Here is a 7,002-nt window from a genome sequence, read left to right as displayed (position 1 = left end):
TTTGGGTTCTTTTCATCAAGACAATCTGAGAAAAGAAAGTATAATTACTTATAAAGTTACAACTAAGTACAGTAAGAAGGTAGTAAAAATATATTTTTATTACGAAATTTGAAAATGAACTAAATACGGGACATTTGGGTGTCCCTGAAAGGTCAGTACGGGCCAGGGGACAAAATTATCAAATATGGGAAATGTCCCGTATATAAGAGACGTCTGGCAACCCTAAATTGAAGTGTGGTGCCCGCATTAAGCTGCACTAACCTGCACTCATTATTATGTGTCACGAGTCAATGTGTTTATTTCTACGCACTTCTTAGCATTGGTCGGCAGATGGTGCTGTCGCGCAGTATTCGCCGCATGGACTTTGTTTGGCTTTTCTTTTGATCTCATCATTTTGCGACTGGAATTTTGGCGCATTTTATGACGTACAGCGCTAAAGTAACGTTTGGCTTTAAAGTTTTGTTTGTACAGTACTGGCTTGATTATTCAACCAAAGCGGTGAGTACTTGCTTCTTGTGTTTGCTTCGACTGGTGTAGTAGTACATTCACCTTACTCATAAGGGATTGTCGAGGACGGGGGATGCTCCGCTATCGGGCCTAGGTTAGCCAGCGAAAGAAGATCTTCTATACATTTACCCATCTTCCTAACCCACTTATCCAGGGTCTCGGAGTAGCCGAAGCTTATCCCAGCAATCAGTGGGCACAAGGCAAGAACATTCCCTGGATAGGGCGCCAGTTTATCACTGCGGGAAAACGTGCACACACATCCCGGCCTTTTTTCACGTTTCCAGTCCACCTAACTTGCATGTCTTTGGACTGTGGGAGGAAACCAGAAGAAACCCACTCAGAAACACATCGAGGACCCGGGACTTTTAAGGATGAGTTCGATATTTTTCAAGTTGAATATATTTAAGGTGACCAAAATTTTTTAGACCAATCCGGGGACTTTGGGGTTGGGGGAACAGGGGCTAGAGGAGTGTAGACCAGGGGTAGGCAACGTCGGTCCTGGAGTGCCACAGTATGTGCAGGTTTTTGTTCCAACCCAGTTCCTTAACGAGAACTCAATTATTGCTGATGAAGCACATATTGCTTAAGTGACATTTTAATGCTTCATTTTAGTGGTCTCGCTTGTTAAGGTTCTCCAACCTTAATTGCTTATTTCAATCTTAAACTGCTACATTCAGTGTTTTAATTGCTCCTTATTAGCAATAAGATGTAAAACAGGGGTAGGCAATGTCGGTCCTGGTGAGCCGCAGTGGCTACAGGTTTTCATTCCAACCCAATTGCTTAATTAGAAACCAATCATTGCCAATCTCAGACCTTATTTAATTTTATGGCTTGTTAGTCTGTGCAATGTAAGGCTTTTATATCGTAGATTTTTTTCCTTTCCAAGGATATCATCCAAATGATTTGAAGCCTAAAACAGATCATTGTCAGTCTGTCACATTTTTCTATTAAGTGTTTTATTAAATCAAACCGTGCATGATGAACACACACAGATGTAATTGGAAAAAAGCTAGCTGGAGAACTGCTGGCTGCTTTGTCTTTTACATCTTATTGCTAATAAGGAGCAATTAAAACACTGAATGCAGCAGTTTGAGATTGAAATAAGCAATTAAGGTTGGAGAACCTTAACAAGCGAGACCACTAAAATGAAGCATTAAAATGTCACTTAAGCAATATGTGCTTCATCAGCAATAATTGAGTTCTTGTTAAGGAACTGGGTTGGAACAAAAACCTGCACATACTGTGGCACTCCAGGACCGACGTTGCCTACCCCTGGTGTAGACTATAAAGCGAAAGCTTATCACGTGATATTGTCGCCAAAGTTGCAGGATGCAGTAAAGCATAACCTCCGTCAAAACACCGCGCACGCGTGCCGAGTTCAAATTATCGTGGTGATTAGTGATGGGAACTCCGGCTCTTTTCAAAGCTTCGGCTCTTTTGGATCGGCTCCCTTTAAAGAGCCGGCTCTTACGGCTCCCGAATGGCTCTTCGTTTAGTATCACTTGGATGCTTATATTTTAGCCTAATTAAGCAATTATGAATGGTTTGTGTATAAGCAATTTCTTATTCATTGTTTTCAGACATTACGTATTTTTATGCATTTTTTCCACAGCAAACAAATTAAATAAAGGCCAAACTCAACAACAACAACACAACACTATGACTCTTTGAATAAAAGTTTTTAGTCCAGGTTGGCATTCAGAAATGCCAGATGCCTCAGCTTAGATGGGCTAATGCGATTTCTCCTCTCCGTGATTATTTGTCCTGTTTTTGAGAAGACTCTTTCTGAGGGGACCGATGTAGCGACAATGTAAAGTCTTCCTACCATTACCTTAACCAGGCGTGGGTAGACTGCAGCCTTGGCCTCCCACCAGCTCACTGGGTCTTCAGATCTTTGGATGAGGGGCTCCTCAAGATAGGACCTCAACTCCAGCATAGCATCAGCTGTGGGATTTCTCCTTGCAGTGTCTCCTGTTGCTCTTTCGTCAAATAGCCTCCACACAGCAGAAGCTTGTGGTTCCTGTGAACACGCCTCTGCTCCAATTTCTTCCTCTTGGCCCTCTGATGGAGGAGCAGACAGGCTGCCGGGGTTGCATCTTGCTGCTGCTGCACTTATTCTTTGAAATGCCTCATCCACAGCTCTGTTGTCATTAAATGCTACCTTTTTTCCAGAGCAGTGGTTTCTGAAAGCACAGTGTTGTACTCCATCCTCAGATATATAGTTATGGAATAATTGTTTGGGACAAAGTTTTTCTGCTAGGGAGAACATACATGGGGTTTAAGGCCTGTACAAAAGTTGTAAATCTTCTGTCCTCCACAATGGAAAATGGTTGAAAGTCGCTAGCTATCATTTTATCCAGCTCCTCATCAACACTTATTTGTTTGTGTGGCGTTATTTGTTTTGGAATAAATGTGCTTATTTTGGTTTGAACTGAAGACCGTGTTATACCTGCAGTTTTCGGTAAGACAGTGGATGCTGCAGCAGAAGTACTTGGCTCTTTTCCAGGGTCAGTGGATGGCAGGAGAGAGGGCACGCTCTCCTCCAGTTGCACGGATGGGTGGGTGGTTCTTATATGTCTGTGCAGGTTTGTTGTTGACTCTGCCCTAATGGATATTTTCATATTACAAATTCTGCACTTAGCTTTGCAGTCTCCAATATCACTGAAATGCAGCCAGATGCTGCTTCTTTTTCGGCTTTCACTCATTTCTTCACTCTTCTTTTTTTCTTCACGATGCGCTTGCATTTAAATCTGGCTCCTCATCTGTCGCAGCGACACACGCTCGGTGTACCTGGCCTGTACCAACACTCACTGTCTTCGGAGCGTCTGCCCCCCTTCCTTCTTTCACATAATGGTACGATCCTAGTCCGATGTGTTGTTTGTGAACGAGCCGGCATTATGAGCCAATGTTCTGTGTGCCCATATAAGTAAAGTCCCGCCCCTGCCGAATGGATTTTCAGCAGAGCTGAGCAGGAGCTGCTGAAGCTTCGGCTCTGTTCGACGGGCATCGGCTCCTCTCGTTCGCTTCAAAGCATCGGCTCTTAGAGCCGGCTCGTTCGCGAACGACACATCACTAGTGGTGATGAGAAAAGCCAAGCAAAATGACACCTTTTATTGGCTAACTAAAAAGATTACAATATGCAAGCATTCGAGGCAACTCGGGCCCCTTCTTCAGACAAGATGTAAAACTTACAAGTACCTCCCATTTTTTTCAAGCCAAGATAGTTCTTGAGTATTGATCCGTGTCTTGCAATTACACACACACTGTAAAATAGCTTATACTGTACACGTAATTTTTTCAAGAAGAATATTGTAAGATACAACTATATTAAAAGAAAACCAGCTGTGTAGTTTACCACAGCACTTGTAGTTATCCACTAACCGTGGTTTCCTCCAGAACAGACCAAATCACAGTAAATTGTTCTTCCATGTCTTTGGACTATGGGAGGACCCAGAAGAAACCCATGCCACCCCTGCCACTGTGCCTTCCTGAAACAGTATCATAATAAAGCATTTTCAAGTGAAGCACCAGCACCAGGCACTGAAAAACTAGTCCGGGTTGAGGGAAAGCTGAACAGAGAAACTCTGTGAATGACCTGAACCTCTCTGAAGAGACCAGAAAATAACTATCCACTGACAGTCTCCATCCAACCTAACAGAGGTTGAGAAGATCTACAGCAGTGAAAGGCAACCTTTTTCGAGTTGCAGCGCACTAAGTCCAAAAATTTTCTTTCGCGGCGCACCTGAGGGACTGCCCATAAATAAAGTCGTGACGGCACAATCTATGGACAATCGCTAATAAAAACAGTTAATTTTACAAGTTTGAAAGACATTTTATTAATAAAGGAATCAAAGGATAAATCTTATATTTAATTAATGTGAATGTTGAGATTGTTTTTCAGCACATATGAGATTGACGCTAGGATCAATTTTCGAAAGACAGACGCGCATTTCCTTTTCGATCATTTGAAGTCTCCCCCGTTTCTTAGACTCCATTTCCGTAAGTGTTGAAAAACCTTGCTCACAGAGATAAGAGCTTCCAGTGAGCGAGATCTTCTAACAACGAGACTTTTTAAGTCTCACGAGATGTGTTTTTGACACCGCTGGTGTTGATATTATGATGAGTGGTGAACAGCAAAAATTTTAACTTGCATTCAAAATAAATACATTCGTTTATTCAACAATCTGATTAACCGTTATCTGTTTTTCCAACATAAAATATATTTTTTTAACATTACCTTTTTAATCAACCAAAAGTTCAAAAACACTAGCAATTTTAAATATTTTACAAAAGTTTTCGCGGCGCCCCTAGAAAATTCACACCGGTTGCCCGACAGTGATCTACAGAGAAGAAAATATCCAAGTGACAAATCCAAGAAGACCACTGCCAAAGGTGCTTCAACAAAGTACAGAGTAAAGGGTCGGAATACTTCTGTTAATGTAATTTTTCAGTTTTTATTTTCATTAAATTTCTAAAAACTTGCTTTCCCTTTGTAATTCCAGGGTACTGAGTGTTGCTTAATGATAAAAAAAAAAAAAGAATTTAAATAATTGTACCATAATAGCACTCTATGCTTTATTCTTTTGGTTTGTCCATACCCTTCCAAGATTATAATTCTGCCTTGTCCAGGGACGGCTTTTCACAAGCGGTGAGCAATCCAGTTGCTGAACAACACTTTTAGGTCCTAAAAATGCCTAACATCACCATTGTGTACAACACCAGTAACACACACACCAAGTCAAAGTGCTTTAGAGAGTAAAAATTTACTTAACAATAGAAGTATTGCTACTATTTTATGATAGATAAAAATGAAAGGCACTATATAATAAATAAATTAATGCTTCGGGATGGCACTCTTCAATAGATATGTAAGCCACTCTGTGATTGATGGTTAGATGTGAAATGCTATACATTAAATAATAAGTAGATAGATAAAGAAACTATATCAGAATCAGCTTTATTGGCCAAGTATATGTACACATACAAGGAATTGGACTCCGGTTTTACCTAGTATTGTCCCTGATGCTGTGAGATTGACTTAAGTGTTCATGAGAGTGATGGCCTGAGGAAAGAAACTGTTCACATGTCTGGTAGTTTTGGCGTACAGTGCTCTGTAGCGCCTACCAGAGGGAAGAAGTTGAAAATGTTTGTAACCAGGGTGTGATGGGTCTGCAATGATGTGTTCTGCCCGTTTCCTGACTCGAGATCTGTATAAGTCTTGAATGGAGGGCAGATCAACACCAGTGATTTTTTCTGCAATCCTGACTGTCCGTTGAAGTCTGTTCCTGTCCTGTTTTGTGGCTGAGCCAAACCAGACTGTGATAGATGAACAGAGAACAACAGACTGGATTACTGCAGAGTAAAATTGGATGAGCAGCTCCTGAGGCAGGTTGAACTTCCTGAGCTGGCGCAGGAAGTACAACCTCTGCTGGGCCTTTTTAACAATTGTGTTTATGTTTAGTTCCCACTTTAGGTCCTGGGAAATTGTGGATCCCAGAAACCTAAAGTTTTCCACAGCAGACACAATGCTGTTGAGTAGTGTGAGAGGGGGCAGCAATGGGGGGGCTCCTCCTGAAGTCCACTGTCATCTCCACAGTTTTAAGCTTGTTCAGCTCCAGGTTGTTTTGACCGCACCAGAGGGCCAGCTGTTTGACCTCTCGTCTGTATACAGACTTGTCACTGTCCTTGATGAGGCCAATGACTGTCATATCATCTGCGAACTTCAGGATTTTAACAGACGGGTCTCTTGAGGTGCAGTCATTTGTGTAGAGGGAGAAGAGCAGAGGACAGAGGACACATCCCTGGGGGGCACCAGTGCTGACTGTTCGTGTGCTGGATGTGATTTTTCCCAGTCTCACTTGCTGCTTCCTATCTGTCAGGAAGTTTTTGATCCACTGGGAGATGGGAGCTGGTACAGTGAGCCAAGTGAGTTTGGTGTGGAGGACTTCTGGAATGATAGTATTGAACGCCGAGCTGAAGTCCACAAACAGGATCCTAGCATATGTCCCTGGAGAGTCGAGATGTTGCAGGATGTAGTGCAGTCCCATGTTGATTGCATCATCCACTGACTTGTTTGCTCAGTAAGCAAACTGTAGGTGGTCAAGCAGGGGGTCTGTAATGTCCTTCAGGTAGGTCAACACCAGTCTTTCAAAGGATTTCATGACCACAGACGTCAGGGCGACTGGCCTGTAGTCATTTAACCCTGCGATGGAGGTTTTCTTTGGAACCGGGATAATTGTGGAACGCTTAAGGCAGGAGGGAACTTCACATAGCTCCAGGGATCTGTTGAAGATCTGTGTAAATATGGGGGTGGGTGATCAGCACAGACTTTAAGACAGGAGGGTGACACACCATCTGGACCTGGTACCTTCCTGATCTTCTGTCTCCTGAAGAGCTGACTCACGTCCCCTTCACAGATCCTGAGTGCAGGTATGGTGTCAGTGGGGAGGGGCAGGGGCTTGGTAATGAGTGCTGGGAGTGTATTTTGATTGGCGT

At 42.7% G+C, this 7,002-nt stretch overlaps 1 protein-coding gene across 1 annotated transcript in view; it reads left to right on the top strand.

Moving 5' to 3' along the window:
* Positions 1–348: 348 nt before the first annotated feature.
* The window catches only part of tmco6 (transmembrane and coiled-coil domains 6), a 45,946-nt gene continuing 39,292 nt past the window's right edge, over positions 349–7,002 (top strand). Inside the window, exon 1 of the mRNA XM_028813027.2 lies at positions 349–498. The gene's annotated coding sequence lies outside the window, so the exon portion shown is untranslated. The remainder of the gene's footprint in view (positions 499–7,002) is intronic.

This window comes from Erpetoichthys calabaricus, chromosome 11 (assembly GCF_900747795.2).
Source record: "Erpetoichthys calabaricus chromosome 11, fErpCal1.3, whole genome shotgun sequence".
NCBI lineage: Eukaryota > Metazoa > Chordata > Cladistia > Polypteriformes > Polypteridae > Erpetoichthys > Erpetoichthys calabaricus.
Note: the sequence above shows the minus strand (reverse complement) of the source record. Positions and strands in the feature narration are given on the sequence as shown.